The sequence below is a fragment of the Mus caroli genome, unplaced genomic scaffold (genome assembly GCF_978045245.1).
Source record: "Mus caroli unplaced genomic scaffold, Mus_caroli_1 scaffold_2, whole genome shotgun sequence".
In the NCBI taxonomy this organism is placed as follows: Eukaryota; Metazoa; Chordata; class Mammalia; order Rodentia; family Muridae; genus Mus; species Mus caroli.
Genome location: NW_028227257.1, coordinates 34,219,123 through 34,242,985, shown reverse-complemented (window position 1 = coordinate 34,242,985; position 23,863 = coordinate 34,219,123). Strand labels below are relative to the sequence as shown.

General features: G+C 46.5%; 1 protein-coding gene across 2 annotated transcripts in view; it reads left to right on the top strand.

The window, feature by feature from the left end:
- The first annotated feature begins 4,131 nt into the window (after positions 1 to 4,131).
- Rin2 (Ras and Rab interactor 2) overlaps positions 4,132 to 23,863 on the top strand; it is a 206,771-nt gene continuing 187,039 nt past the window's right edge. For both annotated transcript variants that reach the window (XM_085833612.1, XM_029472237.2), the window contains exon 1: positions 4,132 to 4,320. The gene's annotated coding sequence lies outside the window, so the exon portion shown is untranslated. The remainder of the gene's footprint in view (positions 4,321 to 23,863) is intronic.

Sequence of the window (23,863 nt, the reverse complement as noted above, 5' to 3'; positions counted from 1 at the left end):
ACAACCCTAGATGTAAACAAAGACTAGATAGACAGAATATGAAGGTTGTGCTTGGCTGTAAGCGTAGGACACACCAGCAGCTAAATTCCACATTGCACAAGGGAAGATTGTATTTTTATTCTGGTGGCCGTGTTTGGCAGATCAAGTGATGATAACCAAGATTCTGTTTGCCATCCCCTCGAGATTATCCCCATTTCCATAAACTCACTCAGGCGTTCAGACAAAAGTCCTCAGTGGTTGGGAGCACTGGCTACTCTCCTAGAGGATCTGGGTTAGATTTTCAGCAAACATACAGCAATTCACAACCATCAGTAACTCTGGGTCCAGGGCATCTCGTGACCTCTTCTGGCCTCTGAGAATGCCAGGATCACACATGGTGCAAACATATAAGCAGGCCAAACACCTATCTACATAAAGCAATAACAATTTCTAAAACATTTATAAAATACCCATACACATACACATAAAATAGAAAAATAACTACAAAGTTTATTCCTTCTACAGGACTTATCTAGCATAAAATGATTCAGAGAACGTCAAAATAGGACAGACAAATTTTATCAGGTGACTGAAAGCAGGGGTCATGATATGATCTTTGTCCAAGGTTATGGTACACAAAAATCAAGTATGCATTGTGTAACAAGACATGAAGATGCCAGGATAAAAGTCGAAGAAAAAATGTCAGAACATATTGACCAGAGTTCCAGACATCCTCCTGTCTCTGTCTCCCCAGCGTGGGATTCAGGTTCTCATGCTTGAATGGCAAACACTTTACCCACTGAGCTATCTCCCCTGCCCTAGTTTTTGAGACAGGGCCTCACTATGTAGGCCTGGCTGGCCTTGGACTCTCTCTTAGGCTTGGAAAGCCTGGAACTTGCTATGTAGATCAGGGTAGCTTGGAACTCACACAGACCCAGCTGTCTGCCTCCTACAGGTTGGGATTATAGATGTGGGCCCCAGCGACTGACTCTAACTTGGTTAGTTCAGACTAGCTGAAGCAGCTCCTTTCCTCAGTCAATCTCTATCTGTCTCCTGAGGGTGTACAGAGCAAAGAATGAAGAATAAGAATAGTTAGCAAGTTTATATGTCACCCTTTATCATCATAGACAATTAAACAATTACTCCATTATTATTATTATTATTCAGCTTAAGCAAACTTTTTCCCTCCAGGCATTTTATGAGCCCACGACGTTCATCTCTACCTGGCCTGTTACACGAGGAAAAGAAACAATGTTGTGGTGTCAGTCTGGATGGCACTTCTGGACCTAAGGCTGCTTGGTCAAGTCAAAGGGACACCAACAATATTAGAAATGACTTCTTGGCTAGCTGGTTCCCTGCTGATGACCGTGACCTGGGAATATGCATTGAGAGGAGTAGCCACTCCAGTCCACAGGCCACTGGGTGGGAAGTCAAATCTGTCAAACAAGAAGCAAATGCATGAGAAGGACCAAAGCCAGGCATCACACTGCTCTACCCTGGGGGACTTCCATTTCTTTCTTTCTTCTTTTTTTAAAGATTTATATTATTTATATGTGTATACTGTAACTGTTTCCAGACACACCAGAAGAGGGCATCAGATCCCTTTACAGATGGTTGTGAGCCACTATATGGTTGCTGGCAATTGAACTCAGGACCTTTGGAAGAGTAGATAGTGCTCTTAACCACTGAACCATCTCTCCATCCCCCGGGACTTCCATTTCTGTCACTTATAATATCCCCTCATACTGTGGACATGAATCCTAATAACACGGTGTAGTCAGATTTATTACTAGAGCCTCAGTACTTACACTGGTATTTAGAGCGTGACAGTGCAGGGAAGTCTTGTGTTCTCTTTTCTCTCTGAAGCTTCAGCAGTTTTGACCCACAAAACTAACTAGTGATAAACATGCTGATAAGAAAATGCATATGAATTTACTAATGTGTAGAAACAGGAGCCATCTGCTAAGGGCAAGACTCAAAATAAGGGGGCTGGGCAGCGGGGGCTAGAACAGCATTCTTGGCCAGTAGAGATGGAAGCTTGAGGTTACTGTAAAGAAGAGAGCTATCTGCACTTAAGGATGTTAGTTTCTCTGACAGGGAAGTAAATTCCCCCAAGTGACAGTCACCAGAAAGCTGCTCTGGGCCAGGTGTCACCCCGGTCTCCCTCTTGCAGTGAAAAGCTCCTTTGCAACTACTCTATGCCTTCATTACAGGTGTGAGTTACCCACAAAGCATAGCTTTTCAGAGTTATCCCAGGTCTACAGCCCCTTTGAACAGCCATCTTGAAATATGCTAAAGAAGTATATGTTGGCAGTGGTCCATTTAGAATTTCCTCTGTAGGGACTCCACAGATGGATCCCAACACTAAGACATTTTCCAGATTGAGGGAAGAGTAGGACAAAATGGACTCCAATTTTCTGAAGAGACTGAAGACAAGGGTGGTTCATGAAGCAGTGTCCAAGGAATTTTGTAGGCAGGTAAGATGAAAGAATCAGAAGAAAAGGGTGAAGGCCAACACTAATCTGGGGCCCACTGTCTACTAAGGTGCATCCTCTTAGGTTCAATGAGCTGGAGAAAACGGGCAGGAGCACCATCACTCTGTGTTCACATATCCAGCTTAGGAACTGTCAGTGGTCCCTTCAAAATCGGTGGGATTCCAAGTGCCTCTGCAGGGCTGTGAGCCTGCTCTGTGCCACCTGGCTCTCTCTGTCTCTCTGTATCTATCTCTCTCTGTCTCTCTCTGTCTCTCTCTCTCCGCCTCTCTCTGTGTGTCTGTCTGTCTGTCTGTCTGTCTCTCTCTCTCGTTTTCTTCTCTGCTTCTACACTGGGGTTTCGGGCTACAGCAGATCGTGGAACTCACTGCTCAAATCCGCACAAATTTCTATCTTTCCCCTCAGAGTCTATGCCCCTCCACCGTCCCCCGCCCCCCCCCCCCCAGATACTTGCTAAACTCCCTCTCATCTTATTTTCCCAAGACCACCTGCAGGAGGAGTCTTCCACAGCCCAACACGATTTCATTCTATAACCTGGGACACACACACACACACACACACACACACACACACACACACACACACACGAGGGCTCCAGCTATATCTATCCTTTTTTACCTTCATCGCTATCTAGTCTAATGTCCCAGTAATTTGCCTGTGGTGTGCGCTGCTTCCCTTCTGCCAGTCCATCCTTATCCCTCTGCATGTCACAGCCACCAGAGGAGGGAAGATTATTTCTTCTCCAATACATCTCAAGCTTAGAACCCAGCCGGATGCATAGCTACTACTAAATTATTAAGCAGGCTATTCGGCACACAAAGAGAAGTGCAGTTGATGGCTTAGGTTTTGCTGGTGCAGGGCTGCTGGTACTGAGTGATAAGTACGTTTTGGTTTGTTTTCGCTTTTAATTTAGAAACCTGCTTTCACAAGCCTCTGTTCTCTGCCTTAGGTGGGAAGTAAGCACATACAAAGATAAGGTCTCTATTCCTTTTCCAATTCTGGGCAAAACAAGGGTCTCTTTGAACACCCTTAAGACTCTCTTTGTGACACCGGCCACTTAGGTAATTGCCAGCTCAGCTTACAGGGCCTCCGTTTCCCACACCGCTCCTTCCCTTCCTTCCTGCGAAGGTTAGACTTTGGAGAGTAGGACCAACCCCATCCCACCTCCCTGACTGGTGCCCTGCGGCAGCACGCGTGCAAACCCCAGCAGCCACGCCATCGCCGACCCCAGGGTGTGGACCGCGCCTCACGCCCCCCGCCCCCGCCACCACTACCCCACCACCACCACCTCCACCACCAACCAACTCCCCATCTCCTCTCAGCTGGACTTCTCCAGCCTGCGCGGCCCCTTCCCCGGATCCGAAGTCGGTCTAAAGCTTGCACGCATCTGAGGAAAAAAGGAGAAAGGGGAAACCTCCCAGAAACAAACTCTGGCAGTGGAGACGGGCGCAGAGGGAACCGGGTGGAGCGGAGGAGGTTCAGGGCGGGTCCAGACAAGTTTGCTCCGGGTTAGGTAAACTTTTCGATTCCCAATCCAAACGCCCCAGTTTGAAAGTTCCTGGTAACCCGGCGATTGCCCGAGGGTGGGCGGGACCAGGGGTCGCGCAGGCGCCTTGTTCTTCAACTCCAATCAGCTCGCCCCGACTGGGTCCCAGAGAAGCTGGGAGGGGACCCCAGAGGAGATCTTCAGAGGGGCAGGGCGGAGGCACACAAAGCCTTTCTTTCCTCCCTCCGGCCACGCCCCTTCTCTCCTCGGCCTCTTCCTCCTCCTGGGCGGAGAATCCTAGTCCTACTCGGTCACTGACCTGCCGGTCGCCCCCGCCTCCCAGATCTGCACCAAGGGAGCAAGGTAAGGGGTGGCAGAGGCGAAGACCACACCTCAAGTGGGAGAACCGGGCACCATGCGCGAGGTGCAGTTCCCCACTGCCCTACTGTCGCTTGAGATAAGGAGAGAGCCAACCAGCTGGCGTCCTCAGCGGTCCTAAAGGACCGATAGTGGAAGGAGCAATGGGCAGCCAGGACACCAGGACTTGAGGCAGAGTGACATTCTGGAGTCGGATTCAAGGAAGATCATGGGGTGTCCTCGGCTGACCTTTGCAGAGATTGGGTAGGGGGTAAACCACCGAGGGTGAGGGCCGGATGATTGGCGGTGCAGGTGCGTGTGCATACGAGCGTACCCAGGAGCTGGGAGGTAGAGAGACCTTTGTTGAGTTCTACCTGCGGTGTCAAATGCGCCTGTGCTGGCCAGATCCCAAGAGTCACAGTGCTGAGTTGCATGGCACACGTTGTGATCCGCCACTTTCTCCTTACAGCGAGGCAGAGGGGTCAGCGAACCCCTGGCAGGAGGGTGCTTGGACTGTTGCAGGCAGTGATTGAGGGCGGTACAGCTATTAATGCAGGGGTTCTGGATTCCAGCTGGGAAGGAACAGGGCCATTTTCCCCCTTGAAGGCCTATGGGTTTCCCCCTCTGAGCTGTTACTCCTCTCTTAGCCTGGGCTCCCTGGAGCGTGGCATCCCACACTCATCCTGCAATGGAGGTTCTTCGACGACTGGGGCATTGCAGGGTTTGCCGAAGTTCAGCTGGAAAGTGATGCTGCGTTGCCAAGAAATACAAGGCAAGGTCGGCCTTTGGGCCTTGAGAGGCGCCTCTCTTCTCAGAGCCCTCAAGTCCCTGGGGGCTTTCCTAGTTCTGCTGCAAAAGCAAAAAAAAAAAAAAAAAAAAAAAAAAAAAAAAAAAAAAAAAAAAAGCAGCCTCTGAACACAGTGCAGCCTCACTTTCTTGCAGAGCTTGGACACATTGTGGTTTCTTAGGACCGTGGTACATCCACCAACCGGACTTTGTAAATAGTGAAGCAAAAATAAACACTTGGCAACACTCAGAAATTAAGATAAATAGAAACCTCAGCACAATGAGTTTTAAAAAAGAAACTTGTTTCAAAAGATCTGTGATGAGCAAAATGTCAACATTTTAAATAAACACAGGTGCTGGTTGTTTCGTTGGGGCAGTGTTGCTCAGTGGAACCAGAGCCCCCATTTGTCCCTGCTTCGTGGTTTATGAGGGCTGACAATGGCATGCAGCAGATTGGGCAAGTTGGGCTTTCTTCATCATCTTGTTTATTGCCTGCAGAGCTTTTATTAACCTTTCCCCTAGTTCAGGCTGGGGAGGATGTTTTGATAAGGGCACAGAGGGGCTCATTTTCCTTCTGGCCTCAGGCTCCCTATATCTCTGGACTTTCATATCCTTTAGTGCTTTCACCTCCTTAAGGGACATTGGCTTTTAGAGGGGCTGCAAGGAGCCTTTATATTTAGGGCTTGGGAAGAAGGGTGTTGACAGGACCTTTAGTTTGGGGGTTTTTTTTCTAGGTCATTAAGGCTGAGGCATGTGATGGAGAAGGACAACCAGCTCCTAGGAATGCCCTCATGTGCATGGGTTCTCTGAATAAGTTCCCTCTAGGGTAGGTGAGTGCTTGTTGAGAGATGACACCCGTGCTGCTTTGAATTCCAATGGACCCAACAGGCTCATGTGTTTGGATGCTTGGTCTCTAGTAGGTGGAACTGTTTAGGAAGGATTAGGAGGAGGTGTGGCCCTGTTGGAGGAGATGTGTCACTGAGGACTAGGAGTGGATTTTAAGGCTTCAAAATTCATGCCATTCCCAGTGTGCTCTCTGCTTCCTGTTTGTGGATTAGGATATGAGCTCTCAGCTGCTGTTCCCATCATATCTGCCAGCCTGTTACCATGCTCCCTGAATCATGGCAATGGACCCCTGTCCTTTGTCCCTCAGGAATTGCAGGCCCCAGATAAACCCTTCTCTAATTTGCCTTGGCCATAATGTTTTTATCATAGCAATAGAAAAGCAACCAAGACACCACCCCCAGTGACTTTCGTCCTCCTCCAAGGGGACCCTCCCCAGGGCCTCTCCAAAGTCAAGGTTCGTGCCTACTGAAAGAGTTGTTTAGCTCCCTAGAAGCAACCTCCTTACTTAACTAAGTCCTGGTCCTCTGCTTAGAGACAGATACATCCTATCCTTTCTCAGGGGCGAGTTGCTTTGGGAGATCCCCGTCATTGAGCACACTCTTCATGTGCATCCTGTACCATAACATGTTGCTGTATTGTCCAACCCCTATCCGTCTATCCAGGCTGTCTAAGGATCCTTCAAGAGTCTTAATGGTTTCAGTAAGGAAGGTTGCCCTGCCTTCCTCCTCCTTTTGCCTGGTGAGACAGCTACCATCACTGGAATAGTGTGTGTGTGTGTGTGTGTGTGTGTGTGTGTGTGTGTGTGTGTGTGTACATGTGTGAACATATGTGATATCACTCCCAATGCATATGCCCTGAGCTCTACTTCTCCACTGTCAGCTTCCCAAAGCCAAACCCTAACCCTTGTGAGTTACCACTGAAGGAGTGTGGGTTGAATGAATGAATGAATGAATGAACGAACGAACAGAGTATCCCTGTGCGGAAGCATTTTGAATAGTACTGAACAGGATGTGTGCCTTAGGGCAGTAATGAGTCAGAAGAAAGCAGATAATGTTTTCATAGATCTTTGTTTTGATAAATAGTAACTCCGCTGTTTCTCACACAACCCAAATCACATTTTGTAGAAGAGGATATGGATCCCTGGAGGGGTCAAAGAACTGAGGGAGGCCAGCCCCCAGGTCCAGCTGCACCCCAGAGGATTTGCCCAGACTGTCACATGATGACCCAGGGCAAGAGAGTCTTTAACTAAGGACTGGTGTATGAAATGTAGCCAGTGACAACAGCATGGCAGCCTATTAGGGAAATGTTAAAGGGATTCTAGGATGTCACCATGATGTGGCATGTTTGCCAACTCCACGTGGTGACAGAGGATATTTCTCCTTGTACATCGTCTGGAAAAGATGTCCCCAGGAGTCTAGCTGGGAGGATGTTCCTCATTTAATTCAGCACCTGCTGCCAACTTTGTCAGTTTTCAAGGAGGGTGGATTGCACCCAGTGGTGAAAAGAATGTACATGTTGGGTGTTGGCAGAGCATAATAACCCACCCAGCATGGTAGCCGCTCTTTACCCCCTCTGTACTGATTGGTGGAAAACAGTTCCCCAGGATTCTGTTAGATCGGAGACTCTGGAGCTGCCTTGAGGGACTGCCTGGAAGCCTTCTCCCCTCAGCCTGACGTACCATCTCTACGTGTTCTCACATGCAGCTGTGCCGAATAACTACTTTCCTATGGCTTATGTTCCAGGGGTTTAGAGTCCATGCTGGTGGGTGAAGGCATGGTGGCAGGAGCTGGAAACTGCCTGAAGCTGAGGCTCCCAGCTTGAACCTTGAACATGAAACAGAGAGACTGAACTCATCTCTGACAGAAGTCTTTAAGCTCTCAAAGCTGAGCTGTGACATGCTTCCTCTGACAATACCATACCTCTTAAACCTCCCCAAGTATCCAGGAGCAAGCTTCCAAATGCCTGAAATTATAAGGGGCAGTGGCTTCAAAGTACCACATGTGCATGCGATTTGGGCATTCCAGGGTTCTTATGCTAAGAGCATAATTCTGAGGTGCTTGGGGATGCACCAGGAAAACACACACACACAAGAGAGAGAGAGAGAGAGAGAGAGAGAGAGAGAGAGAGAGAACGCAAGTGCTGTGCCATTGAGCCACCTCTGCAGCCAGAAAGCACAATTTCAATCGGGTTCATCCAATCCCTGGGTGAGAAGATGCTCCCACTCAGTGAGTTTTCAGTTCACTCACTTCTTGCTGGTGAATTTTCTAGGATGGCAGTGTCTGCTGTTACTGCTGTAATAGTAGTAGCAGCCATTCTGTGGAGGAGTTCCGACCTGGAACAAAGGAATTCTAACAGCTTTTTCCCCCCAGTCCCTGTGAGCCGATTGTTTGAAGCCAGGTGTTTCTAAATCAAAGGTAGTCTGCACTATACTCTTAGGGAACTTTCACAGACTTATAAGCCCTGACTGTTCAGCCTTCATTACAACCTGAGACACCTGAGGAGGCAAATGCAGAGTTAGCGTTTTTTAGACTCAAAGGACAACTACGGACTGACACCATGGGAAAGATGGAGACAGTGACATCTCTGTATCTCAGTCAGTAAAGGGAACATCACTAAGGTCAAGAGCAAGAATAAGCTTCCCTGTCAGACAGGGTAGGGTACCCGGATGGGGTGAAGAAATGGCAGAAAGGCTAGAGTCATCAGCTAAGTTCATGAATGTGTGTGTGTGTGTGTGTGTGTGTGTGTGTGTGTGTGTGTGTGTTGGAGTGAGGCACATGTGCACACAGCGATCTATGCAGGCATGTGTTTGCATGCTCTTGGATGTGTGACCAGGGAGCACACTTGGGATTTTTCTCCCCAGCCACTATGAGTTGAACCCAGGCCCTTGAGTATTAGGCCAGGGTTGTACTGCTGAGTTTCAGCATCAGCCTGTCTTTATTTTTATTTGAGGTTGGGTTACACTAAGTTGCCTGGGCTGGCCTTAAATTAATCATCCTGGCTGAGCCTCTCAGTGCTGGGATTACAGACCTTTGCTCCCAGAATGTGTGGCTCTCGGTACAATTTTTAAACTGTTGTTTTCTGGCTCAACCTTTTAAAAGTTTTGTGTGTGTGTGTGTGTGTGTGTGTGTGTGTGTGTGTGTGTGTGTGTGGTGGTATGTGCAGTGTGTGCGTGTGATGTGTATATGTGGTGTATGTGAGTGTATGTGTAATGTATGGGGGGTTGGTGTGTGTGGTGTGGTGTGGCGTGTGTATGTGTGTAGTATGTGTAGTAGTGTGTGTATGGTGGTATAGTATGTATGTAGTGTGTGTGATATGTGTGGGTAGTACATGTGTGTGTGGTGTGTGTGTAGGCTACTTCCTTTTGGACAGAATCTTTTACCACCCTGAAGTTCACCACTTCAGTAGATCGGCCAGCCAGGGAGCCTCAGACCCTCCCGTCTGTCTTCCCCACACTGGGATTGTCAGTACCAGCGACAGCTCTTGGCATTTTTATGTGTCTCCTGTAGATCACTCTCAGGCCCTTGCATCTTCAAGGTGCTGCGTTACTAACGATAGAACCTCCAGCCCTAACCTGCAGAGTTCAAGAGTCTCTATGCCACCTAGCTATTCCCGGAGCACACAGTGAGCAGGAGGAAGCCCAGGAGTTAGGAGGACACATGATGAGTCACTGGAGCACAGGGAGTTGAGGAACTCACCCAGGGTGAAACTCCAGGTTAAATAAGGAGGCCAGAGTTCTGGAAACATGCCTGAGGTGTGTATGGAAAAGGACAGGAAGAGCCTGCACCGATGACAAGCTAGGTGATCCAGAGAATTCAGCCTGCTGGTTGCCAGCATCTGTAGCGATCGATTGGGACGCAGCTCTCCCTGGTTAGGCATTTTTAACATCCACCCTGAAGTGTGGAGAGTTTGGGACAGAACCACACAAGTTACCACAGGCAGCAGCAAAGGGCCTCCTGTAATCACTCTACAGTGAACGCTTGATTGGATGACACTTTTAGTTCCACGGCAGAAATGTTCTTCAACTTGGTAGTAGTTTATACACAGATATTTTATGGAAGAGGCCAAGAAAATAAAGTTGGGTTTTAAAATGAGTCTGTGGACATTCCAGTCTGTAAGACAGCCTGCTTGTCATCACAAGTCTGGTTTCTGGAGTCTCTGAATACCATCCAGGCTGATAGACTCTGTGAATCCCCGATTCGGTTTTGTGTTATAAACAGTTATAAAGATATGCTGTGTTTTGTTTAAACCATCTGTAAGAGTGATGTAAATAGTATTGATGAGCTTTTAATAGCTGAATAGCAAATAAACTCGAGAATTATTCTGTTTTCTGCTGTGAACTTAAGTCTGATGATGGTCTGGCCAAGTGACCGTGTGGAGTGTTAGTGTGTAATCCTCCAGTTGCCTGAAATCTCAGAATTTGTGTCATCTTTAAGTTCAAACTGGGAAGCTTTTGTAACTATACTCTTTAATGAATGGAGTCTTCATATTTACATTCCTGGAGTTGTTGTGGTTAAAGCCTGGGCCCTAGAAGCCCTGGCTTTCTTTGCTGCCCACCAATTGCAAGCCAATTAAAGAGACAAATTGTGAAAATCAGAGAAAGGAGATGTATCGGTCACTTTGGGAAGAGAAAAGAAGTCCAGTGACGCCTTTAATCCCAGCACTCGGAAGGCAGAGGCAGGTGGATTTCTGAGATCAAGGCCAGCCTGGTCTACAAAGTGAGTTCCAGGACAGCCAGGGCTATACAGAGAACTCCTGTCTAGAAAAAACAAACAGAAAAAAAAGTCCAGTGACTCCCAAGTCTGTCTTTGCTGATGTGTTTAAGCTTAAATAGACCAGGAAGAGTGATAGCTAACCAGGCAGCCTTGGTGGAGGTCTGCTCTAGCCCTTGGTGGAGGCCACTGATTGTCTCAGCTCCAGTCTCTTCTGCAGGCTGAGGTGGAGGTTGTCAGACTATATGAGATCTCGTCCTGGGAGACTGAACTCCTCCTCTGGCCAGCACTAAAGCTTCATCTGTTTTCCTTCCCTAGCGTGAAATTCCTAGGGAAACCCCAAATTCTGCCAGGGACAGAGTCCCGCTCTCATTAGTGGGTGAGCCACAGAGCTGGAATGGGGAGCCACATGGTGGTTGATATTGCTGAGGAACAATGCCTCCCCTGTAGACACCAAGACCTACCTGAGAGGCCTGTGATCCCAAAGCCCGTGGAGGGAAGGAGAGGAAGGAATTGGCGACTGATGGGACTGATGGCAACTGCAGACAGGAGGCCTCGCCTCCCCGTGTAACACCGGTCTTTCATTCACAGTGGCTTCCAGAAAGTTTCTTGGTTCCCCATTAGGGTTAACTAAGGAGTGGGGTATAAAATGTAGCCAGTTATCCTGTCCTTCTTCCATGGAGATATCCTTCCTGGCTATCTGTCTGTGGGATGCCTTATTATATTCTGGAATTCCAGTCTTAACAGAGGGTGTGTACACAGTTTATTATAGACAGTTTTCCTTCAGGGTATGATCTCAAACTTCAATTCTGCTGGAATGTATTTTGCTTTTGGCTTTTCCTAACCAGTTTCTGGAGTGGCTCTACACTATACCAGTGACGTAAACAAGACGGGAAACTCTCTACAGCTTAATGGCCCCAGTGACTGGCTCCCTTTCTTTAACTCTGTTTTCATGGATCTCTGAGATTGAAGGCAGAGTCATTTCAAAGAGGAATGATAAACATGCGGAATGAGGACCAAAAGGAGTGTGGTGCGTGGGGGAGGAAAACTCAGCCTGCAGAGGCTTAGGATGCTGGACTCCAACTGGCCTTGTGAAGCCAGTAGAGAGATAAGGATGTGGGCTGGGCCTTCTGGGGGGCTCTCAGGCCAGGAAGGGAGGTAATAACTTACATGTGCACCATAAACAGAGGGCAATGTTGGGCAACATCATTCACTGAAGAGTAGATACACAGTATCCCTCTGGGAAATAGTTTCTAGTTTCTGGTTTTGTTTTGCTTTTTAAAATTATTATTATTATTATTTATTATTATTATTGTTATTATTACATGGGGAGGAGGTACAAGTCTGTAAAAGAAGAGTCTAGTTCAGAGTCTTACACAGATGTGTGGGTGTGTTTAAAATTATACATGGAAAGCGGCTTTCTTTACCTAGAATGAGTTTATGAAGTTTCTGTCCTAGACCAGGTTCTCCAGAAGTAGGTTTCAAGGTAAACACAGACTAGGGGAAGTTCCTATGAACAGAGAAATGGGGTGCAGAGAAAGGGAGCTGACTGGGAAAAGAAGCCTGCCAAGGATGCACAGCTAGCAAGCTGCACAGAGGGAAACTTGGCTCTGTGCCCTATGGCTCTGGACACAGTGTAAACCTAAGAGCAGCCAGGGCAGAGGTGGCTTGCTGGAGCACTCTTACATTCACATCGGTCAGACTTTGGCTGAGGGCAGTGCCAAGCTCCTGAGCTCTCATCTGTGTATGGACAAAGTTGGTCCCATGGTGGAAGGGATGTCCTCCAGCAGAGATGCACAGGACGGTGATGGAAGGACTCTGAGCTGTGTGGGCTGGCCTCTGCATCAGCTGCTGTCCAGGGCATGTGGGCTGATCATTGCAGTACCCGCCATTACCAAAGTTCTTAGGGTCAGAATGTGGGCCCTGGCAACCCTAAAGGGGGTAGCTATAACAGTGCAAAGCAGAGAAACTAGATTTATCCATTATGGCTACTTTGGGAAGAGAAACAAAGAGGTCCACCAGTGACTCCCCCATCCATCTTCAGTCATGATGTAAGATTGAGATTTAAATAGAATAACAAGAGGTGTGTTTAAGCAGTCCTGGTCAAGGTGTGGTCCCACCTGTCATTGTCACAGCTTTAGAGTCTTTTGCAAAGCAGTCTGACAACTGAGAACTGTATGGAATTTCCTCCTGAGAGGCAAGTGCCTCCTCCAGCTGGCATCCTTCTTGTGTGAGATTCCTGGGTAAGTTCCAATTTCTTGGGTGCATTGTTTTCAGTGGTGGGGTAGCTAAAGGAAGGGATGGAAGTAGCTCTTCTCTCTGAGCATCTTTATTCCTTCAGGATCCTGTCAGTGTTGATGATGTATGGCTTTAGCCTTGTTTAGTAGGTCAGGGTGGGTGGTTACCAGTAGCTCCTCTTCTGCGTTTCTTCTGACTCACCATCTGCTTGTGCAAGGAGCAGGAACTTCTTCCTGCCAGCTATCTGTCACTGTGTCGAATAGCCAGAGAGAAGCAACATACAGGAGAAAAAGTTGTTTTGGCTTATAATTTCTGAGGTTCCAAGCTATGATTGGTTGGCCCCATCATTTAGGCCCGGGTCAAGGCAGTACTGCCCTTCTCCCATTTGTTACTGAGACCATTCCCACGCCCCTGAAATCCTGTCTGCAATCAGCAGGCAGGGAGATCTTTGCAAAACTACTTCCTGCTATAACATCACCTAAGGGCTTGTTGTGGGGCAGTAGGTGTGAAAACTCAGGGCACACTTCACGGTTCAACATAGCCGACCCAACCTTGTTGGTACGCAACAGCAATTGATGGTTAGGCAACTGGGTAAGATCAAAGGGATGCCATATTGTGGGGGAGAAACAGAGATAAGATTTGGAGAATAGTTCATCAGAGCTGTGATAAATTTGATGTGAGGAGTGTGTGAAAGCGAGGATTGAGTGATGCTGGATACCTCCTGTATCAATGAAGGTGCCGTGTTGGCAAATCTGGGAAAGAATGATGTGTCAGTAAAGACTTCTATTTTGTATATGTTAGGTTTGATGGCCATAGAAGAGCCAACCTAAGGTCGGATATCAAGTAGGCTATGTAGAGAGATCTGGAGCTTAAATAGGAGCTTTGGGCTGTAATGTATAGCTAGCAGTTTCCGTAGAAAGCCAGGGCAGGGTGATGGGATTTTGATGCTGTCCTGGGGCTAGGAGCATGGCAGCGAACGAAGAACTTTATTTTTCTCAGTATGGCATCCAAAGTCCTCGGACACATTGAGTTAAAGGCTCGCTGCTGGTTCATTCCCTTTGACTGAGTACTTTTCCTGCACAGAGCCTACCTTTTCTTTTCTTTTTTATTTAATCTTCTATATCTGGATTTGATTATTACTTTCTTTAGATTTTATTTATTTTATACACATGAGTGTTTTGGCCATATGGTACTCTTTGGAGGTGGGAATAGGGCACTGGATCCCTTGGAACTGGAGCTACAGAAGGTTGTGAGCTGCCGTTTGAGTTCTGGGAATTGAATCTGCACCTTCTGCAAGAGCAGCAAGTGTTCTTAACCATTAAGCTGTCTCTGCTCAGTCTGCAGCCCCCAACAAACCTATTTTGAAGTTGTTATTTGGAACATAAGCATATGGTTGTCTATAAGGTTTCTGAGCCTGGCAGAGATAAGCCTGCCTTCTAATTTGTAACAGAGGACATAACTGGATATTGATTGATTGATTGATCGATTGCAAAATAAAATACTATCGGTAGTGTGCAGAAGCAAGATCACAATTGCTTGTCATAAGAACCACAATGGTGTGTGTGTGTGTGTGTGTGTGTGTGTGTGTGTGTGTGTTGGTGGGGTCAGTCCTAAGTGGGGCATCACCTATACACTAACTTATTAAAATACTTCTCTTTTTTTTTTTTTTTTTTTTTTTTTTGGTTTTTCGAGACAGGGTTTCTCTGTGTCCACGAACTCAGAAATCCGCCTGCCTCTGCCTCCCGAGTGCTGGGATTAAAGGCGTGCGCCACCACGCCCGGCAAAATACTTCTCTTTTAAGATGAATGCTCTTATACCCATTCCACACTGTGAAAACAGAGGTCTGGAGACTACGTAACTTGTCATGTTAACCAGAGGTAGAACAGGGTCTGGGCCATCCTAGCTCTATCTATTGGCAGAGCTTACATACCTAAGTGCTAGGCCAGGGTGTTACTAGAAGAACATGTAAGGAGTATCTCCATCCCTTGGTCCTCAGTTGGTCCTCAACCTCATCTCCCAAGTGAAACTTTAGAAAAATACCCAGGAAATTCAATTCTATGGTTTCTCTCTGAAATAGAAACACTAACAGTTTTGCTGTGTTTATGGTGTCTGGAGTCATTTCACAACATTCTCAGCCCCAGTAATTTCCCTAACATCTACTGCCCATGTCTTTACAGCTGTAGGAGTTTCCTCTTGTATATGTACTTTGCATGATTGTAGTTACCTACAATCTAAGAATGGAAAATTCCAGAAACTGTTCATAAGTTTTTTACTTGCACATACTTCTGAAATGTCATGTGCCCTGTTCTGTCCTACTGAGGACATGTATCTGTGTCTAATTTTGTCTAATGTATCTCTGCTGTGTTCAGTATCTACCACTTAGTACCCTAAGAGCCTCTTGGTCCTTGGACTAACTGTGGCCTTAGTATATCATCATAGTGTGCTGTATTACCATCAGTCATCTTTGGTAGCCTCTTTCTGTGCCTATAACTTTTATTATAAAATGAGGATGTAAGAGTTGTCCTAGCTGACCCTAGTTCTTATGTGGGCCTTTGAACTAGGTTTGGGAACCAAATTACTTCAAGACTGTTTTACAAGAGAAAAGCATGTGGCCTTTCTTAATTCTAAGTGCATACAGGGCCCTTGAGAAGAGAGAAAAGTCCAAAGTAATGGGCATTTAATTTGTAAAGGAATGAGTGGAGGGATGGGTGTCTATCTGGATCAGACTGCTAGTTCTAGGGCTAGTGAGACAGAAGTGAGAGGGTGTAGAAAATCAGAGTTAGCTCAGGGTGTGTTTATGTAGGTCCATTCCATCCATCCCTAGCTACAGGCCTATGGTGATCAAGGCTGCCTCTCTGCCTTGGCATGAGGAAGAACATGGCTCCCCAAAGACCCTTTTTATGGTTTGCTGTACATAGGAAAGGACAGGCCAGATGGCTGTTTCTGAGGTCACAGCTCCTTGACGATTATTTTAGCTTCAAATAATCAATGTACCTATTTGGCCAACTTTGAGGGGTCAGTACTTAACCCCTTCATGTGCAGGAAAACTCCAAACGCTTTGGTGTTGTCTGTAACCAGTTTCAGGAATTATCTGGCCACCTGGGAATGTACTCCCTCTCGTATGAGGAAATGCTTGAAGTGGATGAGAAGTTTGTCTATCAGAGAAGGGAATGATTTTAGCCTGGCCTTGGTCTTCATTCTCAGTGGATTGTTGTTTAAGGGGCCATTCTCAGAAGATGGATTGTTGTTTAAGGGGCCTCAGCTTAGTGGGAGGGCTTGGGGGAGGGGGAGTCCTGGAGACCCCATTTCTGCCCCAGGAATCCCTTTTATTCCTCATCCCACTAGGACTCTGCTTCCGGCCACTTCCTCTGTTGGCCTCTGAAATGAAAGCCTGGAATCTGAGTCAGAGAAGCAATGATGGGGTGGTGGCAGAGGCTAGTCTAAAGTCTTGCTTTTAGAAGAACAGGGATGTCTTTGTATTCTGCACACAATTTCTACCCAACCCAGCACCAGAGATTTTAAGACTACATACTCCAGTTACTTAAACCTCATCAAGGGATTTAACAGGCCTTTAAAGTTTATTGATTAGGTGTGACCTCACCACTTCAGGTTCTATGAAATAGTATTTAAAGCTATACCTTCAAGTTAACTAGCCCTCTTTCCTCAGAGCAGAATAGGCACCGGTACTTTTTCTCAAATTTTATATTAGTTTCTGGTTGAGAAAATAGAATAAATGGAAGACTTCATGTTCACATGAAACCTTTAATATTCTGGTATTTTCATTCATTCATTCATTCATTCATTCATTCAAGGTTACATGAATAACCAAATAGAATGTTCAAGTTATTTCCTTTTGACATTCCCAACTTTATTTTTGGATTCTTTATCATCAGAATTTGCACTCCTGGAGCTAATCTGATTTACTTGAATTTTGAGAATCTCAGAACCTATGACCAGTTAATTACCTGGTCTAACTAGGATATGATTTCTTTCCACATTTATAGAAAATCCTAGAAAGGCAATACTATTAGAGAAGTTACGTTTGCAAAGGGGCAAAGAGCATGCCTTTGGGGGCTATCTGAATATCTCTTTATTTGCTTGGATTCCTGGATGGGAAATTGGAGGGAGACCCACGGGAGTCAACACATGGTAACTGGGGAAATAGATGTCTCCCTTTCAGGTTCTTAGTCTTGTTTATAAAAGAATCTAGGAATAGACTCAAAAGGAAATTCGAGGGTAATTCCATTCAAGTTTAAAAGAAAAGCCGTGTTAGGTTGTTGTCTCAACAGCTGCCCCCGAAAGGAGCTAGAGAAGAGGAAGAGAAAAGGCCATGCTATCTGAATGAGGTCTGGGGTCAGCCACAGGGTGGACCAGCAGCCTCCTGGAGAAGAGGAACGCTCTAGAGAAAGAGTGAGGCCACAGAGCTGGGAAAGCATGCTTAGAGAAGAGATCTAAAGGGACAGGAAGAAGAAGGCTGCTTTTCCTGAGCAATTCAGAAGAGCAGCCAACTGATGGTACTGCTAGCCCGTGACTGTGTGTGCTACTGCGAAAGGAGTTGGGAACCCTTGAGGGAGGCGCGGATTGTCTTATTAAAGGGCTGCTTGTTCCCCCTATCTCTTTAGAATGGCTTTAGGTGAACTGGCCTTCCTAAAGGGTGGTCTTTTGGCCGGGTGATTATTAGCCTACCTCGATGGGTTACCAACTTCTGTGTTTTGAGCAGCTTGGAATGGTACATCTCCACCCAGGCCAGAGAAGTAGATTTTTCCTAATGGGCCTCAACCAAGTCCTGGTCACAGCTACTGTAACACTTGGACAGGAGAGCTGAAGTCTTCAAATGAAGAAGACACACTTTTAACAGGCTTGGCAGTATGCACCTTTTAGTCCAATGAGCAGTGGAGAGAGGCAGGGAGAGGTAGGCAGGTCTCTGAGTTTGAGGCCAGCCTGGTCTACATAGCAATTCTAGGTAGGCAAGGCTACATGTGAAACCTAGTCCTTTTTTTTTTTAAGGTTTATTTATTTATTTTATGTATTTGAGTACACCATTGCTCTCTTCAGGCACACCAGAAGAGGGCATCAGATCCCATTACAGATGGCGGTGAGCCACCATGTGGTTGCTGTGAATTGAATTCAGGACCTCTGGAAGGGCAGTCACATCACCCAACTTTACAGAAAAGTACGTTGAATCTGAAAAAGTCAAGCTAAATGCAGTTTCCTTCATGGAGCACCCTTAGGTTTGGTGTGTCTTAAACCATGGAAGGAACTTAGCCTGCTTAATTCCCTGGGGGTTGAGGGGGGTCCCCATACTGTTTTGTGATGTACGTGCCTTGTTCCCTCACATCCCAGATGGAAACTTCCCAGTGAGCAAAATCTCCAAGAGCTTGGGTGAACTCCTTCCAGATTGCAAGCATAGGACATGGAGGTACAAATAGGGCTGATGGCACAAAGGCTGGCTCAGAAGCCCAGGGTGGACTTCCCCTGACGCTTCTAGTGTGTGGGTCCCATGAGTTCTTTTTGAGGATGCATTTGTGATTTATGCATAGAAAGCACTTACCTGGGATCTGGGGTTCACCAGTTAGGCTAGGCTGGCTGGCCAACGAGCCCCAGGAGTCTTCACCACGTTTCCACTTCCTCAGCAGTGGGATCGCAGGCACACACCTTCATGCCCAGCTCTTCCCATAGGTGCTGGATCCTCGTGTCATGCAACAGACTCTGGGCTGACTGAGCTATTTCCCAAGTCATGTGTGTACATGTGCATGTGTACATATGTGCGTGTATTTGTGTGTGCGCAGCAAATTTCACTTGCTAGAAAAATCTTACTTGTCTTTCTGAGGGTCAGGCTTATTTCATTTAATGTGATATCCAGTTCTGTCTGCTTTTCTACAAGAGACATAATTTCATTGTTCTTTATGGAACAGATAAACTTCTATTGCCTGTCTATGTACCATATTTTCCTTATCCACTCATCCACTGATGGACAACTAAAGTGGTTCTATGTCTTGGCAGGTTTGACTCATGCTGCAGTGGCTGTGGATGTACAAGCATCCCTGTGGTATGCTGACTTAGAGGCCTTCGGGTACCTACCCAGGAGGGATCGCTTTATCAAATGGTAGTTTTGTTTCCCACTTTTAGAGGAACAGAAATTTGTGTCGCTGGGGAATCCAAGGGTCCTTTCTGCATTCTTAGACTTACTGATAAGAGAATTTTACAATGAACTCAGCAAGGAGTTGACATTTTTAAATAAAGTTTGAAAGGAAAACAGTGGGGCAGGAGAGATGTGAACCTTGGCAGCTTTGGGGAGGACAACGAAGGAGAACCAGAAAAGAGTCACATCCTTTTAAGTACAAGGGCATGTCCAGCAATGGAGGTCAGAGAGCAACTGGAGCATAAGACAGGAGGGGAGCTTCATGGAACCAATGAGAAAGCCCAGCGTCAGGGAACACGTGCTTGGCTTTTACCCAGAAGCTGAAAAAGATAAAGAGAAGGCAAAGCTTGCTTGCTCAGTGTCCCCAAACAAAAGGACACATGGTTAGAAGTAGAGTCTTATTTTTAAAAGGGAAACTATTGGAAGTCTTAATGGCACACACCTTCAATCCCCTAGTGCAGGGCGGAGGCAGGGGCAGGCTGATGTCTGTGAGATTGAGACCATCTTGGTCTATGCAGTGAGTTCCGAGACAGTCACTTGGTGGTGAGACCCAGTTTCACTAAAGGAAGGGATGTACTCCAGAGAATATCATTAGGCTGCTGAGCCAAGGGGAAAGAGTTGGGCCACAGGCTGCACAGCCCTTTGTGAGACATTTCTAAGGTATCCGTTTCTCCTGTTTGTATAGCTCTGGATTTCTTGCGTTTGTTCTGTTCCTTAGGTGAGGCCCAGGTAGGGAAGGGCTGCCAGTCTTTCTCTGTCAACTGATTTCTTTGGTATGTTCATCTTAACGTGTCAGTCTGGTAGTTCCCACTGTTCGTCCACACTGGGGTTCAGAGTGCACCTCTGAAGGGATTCCAGGTTCTAGATACAGCGTCATGCGTCATGTGTCTCATTAAGTCCCAAGTGTATGCCGTTTATCATTATGGCAAATCACAGGTCACCATCAGACCCTCTGGGCTTTCCTATCTTCCTCTGGGATACCTGGTACTATGATATGCTGACTTCAGAGCGTTTACACAAGGCTCTGGTGGTCCTCGCTGTCCAGCCTCAGCATTTCCATACTGATTTTCACCGAGGCAGCACAAGCTCACAGTCCCGCCAGCAGTGCATAAAGGTTTCTCTTTGCCCACAGGCTTAGCAGCATTGGTTGTTCTTTTCTGGATGGTAGCCATTCCTACTGGGGTAAAATGGAAATGGAATCTCAGGGTAAATTTGATTGCATTTCTCTGATGGCTAAGGATAATTTCTTTTGAAAACGGTTCGACAGATTTTTCCATTTATGTTTATATGAAGGTTTTGAGTTTTAATTTCTGGAGAACTCACTATGTAGACCAGGTTAGCTTCAAACTCACAGAGGTCCATCTGTGTCTGCCTTCCTAGTGCTGGGATTAATGGCATGCATCACCATACCTGCCTATGAAGTTCTTTATATATTTAGATATTAATCCCCTGTCTGATGTATAGTTGACAGACATGTTCTCCTAGGCGATCTCTTCACTCTACTGATTGTTGCCTTAGCTGCTCAAATGGTTTTTTGTTTGGTTGGTTGATTTTTGTTCTGTTTTGTTTCTCTCTGAGACAAGGTCTCTTTATGCAGTCCTGGGTATTCTGAAATTCACTACAGAGTCCAGGCTGGCCTTGAACTCAGAAATCCTCCTGTCGCTGCCTCTGGAGTGCTGGGATTAAAGTTATACACCATAACACACAGCTGTTATTGTCATTGCTATACAAAAGCCTTTTAGTTTCAAGTACTCCCATTGGTCAAATCTTGTTATTATTTTCTGAGCTATTCGAGCACTCAGAAACCCCTTGCCCAGCCTGTATCTTACAGTGTCACACTGTGTCTTCCACTAGCAATTTCAGCATTGTAGATCCTACACTAAACTCTTAGGGCCATTTGGAGTTGATTTCCGTGCAGAATTTCTATTCAGGGGCTCGTGTGCTTCCACACCAACTTTAGGATTGTTCTGTCCCATGGTGTGATGGATGTCGGGGATTTCGAAGGGATGTGTTGGATATATGCATTGCTTTTGATAATAGCCATCTTCACAATATTAATTCTGCTGATGCATGAGCATAGAGGGGGTCTTTCTTTTTCTGGTGTGTTCCTAATTTTTGTTTCTTTACTATTTTACAGTTTTTTTAGCGTGGAATTATTTTACCTCCTTGGATGAGTTTATACCTAGTCATTTTATTTTTGTATTTTGTAAATGGCATTTTTCTCTGATTTTGTTCTCGGTAAGCTTATTGTTGGTATGTTGAAAAACTACTGCTTAAAAAAAATAAAACCAAACCCTTTATGTGTATGTCTGAATGGTATGTGTGCATGTGTGTATGGGTGCTTGCATGTTTGTGAGTGCACACATATATGCAGGTGCTCATGTGTGTGTGGAGGCCAAGGTTAACATACAGGGTCTTTCTTAACAATGCTCCATCTTATGAATTGAATAAGACTTCCAATTGAACCTACAATCTGCTGATAAGCTGGCCTGCCTGTGTAAAGCATGGGGCTTGTCTACACCGCCCCTACTCTAGAATAATGACACGGAGACCTCGTATATTTATTAGCAGCTTCTGGACTCTAAGCTGGACAGATTCTGATCTATTCTAACCCAGCTATATGCTGGCCTGGCCTGGGAATCTGATCTATTCTAATCCAGCTATACACAGGCCTGGCCTAGTTCCCACCACTTCCCCACTGTGTGGTGTTACCTGCCAGCTCAGGTTCCCTCTGGTACCTCCTACTTCTTTCAGGTCCCCAAGGAGTCTCCTGTGTGCCCACCTCTCCTCTCTCTACCTGGGACTCCCTTCCTGGGATCAGGAGACCCTCCAGGAGATCCTCTGTAACTCCCCTCCCCAGCTATAAGCTGATCAGTTCCTTATTAACCAATCTGAGGATGATGGAGAACAGTTTTACAAACTACTGAGTCATTTCCGGACTGCACCCAGATCTCTAGGTACAGAAATCAGCATGTGACTACAGTCCACAGGAACATCACCCATCAAGGTAGTTTCTGCCTTCTGAGCTCTAGGACTGCAGGCCGGCCGCTGTACCCACCAGGTATCTACTTCTGTTGTGGGAACTTAAACTCCAGTCCTCGTACTTGCACGACGGGCCCTTTAACCACTGAGACATCTCCCTAGTCCAAAGCTTCTGAGTTCTATGTGTTGCTTTCATATTCTGATAAATATGTTATTGAAAGTATTTATCAGCTTTGAGGTGTTTTGGTTGGTCAGGAGCTGTCCTTTAAGTATAGGGGCATGTTGTCTTCAAATGTACATAGTTTTGAGTTCTTCTTTTTCCATTCCCACTGCTTTTGTATCTTTCTCTTGTCTTAATGCTCTTTGTTAAACCCTGAAGCACGATGCTGAGTGGAAGAGGGGAGCTGTCTCATTCCTGATTTTAGAGGAAAGGCTTTCCCCACTCAGTGTGATGTTGGTACGGGTTTACTGTGGTTTTATTATATTAAGGTAGATTATTTCTGTTCCTAGCTTTCCCCAGGGATTTTAGAGTTCTCAGTCCCAATGGCAGGAAACTCTATCTCCAGTGGGTAGCACTAGAAAATGGGGTACTTGTTGACCTCAGACTCTTGACTGTCAGGACTTTGCAGTTAGGTGACAGGCGCTAAGCTCTGAAGACAGGACTACTCCCTAGTGCACCCTTCTCTCTCTGAGATGATCCTCTGTCCCGTTGCTTTAGCTCCTCAGGATGTCTGTGTCCAGCTTCTTCCCATCGGTGGTTGCCTACCATGCTGTCTTTCCTCTGACGATGCGACAGGTTGTCTTCAGGCTCCCTGACTTGTTACTGTTCCTGGGTCTTAGGCCCCCAGTGCACATCAGTGTTCAACAACAGGTTTCCTTTCAAGATGGCCGATTCCAGCCGAGCTTCTGCAGAACGCAGCTCCCACCTGTCCTGGTGCCCTTGTTCTGTCACGTCAGAGCACAACAAATGACATTAGAGTTGTACCTGAAAAACATTTTCTGTGTTTAACTGGGTTTCCAAAAATGTGTCTTTCTCAAATGAAACCCTCCATCTTTCAATTCATTCAATATGTATTTCCAGAGAAGATGCCGTTATCAAGCTTTTGCCACAGACTGCAAAGCCCCTCACCTCACCCCCAACCCGAGGACCTGTTAACCTTGACCATTGCTCATAGAGGCTCTCCACCAGGACTTTCTGAGGACCTTCTCTGGAACTCCAAGTCTTTGGGCCTCACGTCCAGAGCTGAGTCTTGTTCTTGCCCAGTTTGGATGGGTTTCCAGTTTGACATCTATCTTGCTACCTCTGCCCTTAGGGATTCCAGTCCAAGTGAGGATCTGGGAGGCTAGAGACAAGGGTCCAAATGAGAGCCGTCTTCATCCAAGTCCCCTCTAGAAGCAACCCGGAACAAGGATAGTAGGAAGTGGTTTACATAGGGATGGACTTCAGGAGCCCTTGGGGATGTTGATGTGAGATAGGAGGGAAGTGGTCTTGTGGAGGAGATCCTGAATCATGAGAGCCACACCCTGCTCATCTGAGACTGGGAGAGTGTGGACCATCATGGACCATCTCCCTCAGTCATAAGATGAAGGCTATTGGGGGGTGGGGGCACGGGGTGATGCCAGGTACTTCAGACCCACTGAAAGAGCCAGGGACAAATGCAGATACTGGCTGTGTGACACAGTCTCATCCACATTGTTTGCTCTGGGGCTGAGGCTCCAGGTTAACTCATGACATGCTGTCTTGTGTCTGAGCCATATGGCCCTAGTCAGCTATGTTCAACATTTACAAATGTCTTCTTTTTCAAACAAAGAGAGCTTGAAAGCCAGAAGTGGGACTCCAGGTACC